The sequence below is a fragment of the Harpia harpyja genome, chromosome 14, assembly GCF_026419915.1.
Source record: "Harpia harpyja isolate bHarHar1 chromosome 14, bHarHar1 primary haplotype, whole genome shotgun sequence".
NCBI classification, from domain to species: Eukaryota; Metazoa; Chordata; class Aves; order Accipitriformes; family Accipitridae; genus Harpia; species Harpia harpyja.
In genome coordinates this window covers 40,645,039-40,645,393 of record NC_068953.1, presented here as the reverse complement: position 1 = coordinate 40,645,393, position 355 = coordinate 40,645,039, and positions in this window count along the sequence as shown.

Sequence of the window (355 nt, the reverse complement as noted above, 5' to 3'; positions counted from 1 at the left end):
GTGTAAGTTAGAGGAAGAAGGCAATGGATACCATCATGGTTCAAAATGTGTAACTTCTATGGCTTTTGCAGACGATTTGGTGCTGTTAAGTGGATCATGGGAAGGAATGCAAAGTAATATCAAAACCCTCGAGGCCTTCTGCGATCTAACTGGCCTCAGGACTCAGGGGGAGAAATGTCATGGTTTTTATATACAACCTACTAAGGACTCGTATACGATCAATGACTGTCCTCCATGGCAAATTAACGGTACCCCACTTAATATGACTGAACCCGGTAGTTCGGAAAAATACCTGGGACTGAGAATAGACCCATGGACTGGAATATCTAAACCCGAACTACTAATGAAAATAAGA